Below are 337 nucleotides of genomic sequence, written 5' to 3' on the forward strand. Positions count from 1 at the left end.
ATTTATATTATTTTATATTCATTTGAAATATTAAAAAAACTTCTCGCTTTAAAGTAACCATGATATGAGTTATAAATGCAATAAAATTTTATACAAAAAATAATATTTATTTGTTGACGAATAATATAAAAGGTTTACATTTCTAAATAACATATATTTATATATGGTGTGTAAAAAAAAAGAAAAGAAGAAAAATAATTTATATTTTTAATATAAAAAGGCAACCGCACACAGTGTTCCCAAGCGGTCACCCATCCAAGTACTGACTGTGCCCAATGTTGCTTAACTTCGGTGATCGGACGAGAACCGGTGTTTTCAACGTGGTATGGCTGTTGCC

General features: G+C 28.5%; 1 non-coding gene across 1 annotated transcript; it reads right to left on the reverse strand.

Annotated features, from left to right (window-relative positions):
- Positions 1 to 218: 218 nt before the first annotated feature.
- Positions 219 to 337, reverse strand: LOC123304422. The gene has a single exon (XR_006536445.1). It is a non-coding gene; the product is annotated as a 5S ribosomal RNA (ribosomal RNA).

This window comes from Chrysoperla carnea, assembly GCF_905475395.1.
Source record: "Chrysoperla carnea chromosome X unlocalized genomic scaffold, inChrCarn1.1 SUPER_X_unloc_5, whole genome shotgun sequence".
Classification (NCBI taxonomy): Eukaryota; Metazoa; Arthropoda; class Insecta; order Neuroptera; family Chrysopidae; genus Chrysoperla; species Chrysoperla carnea.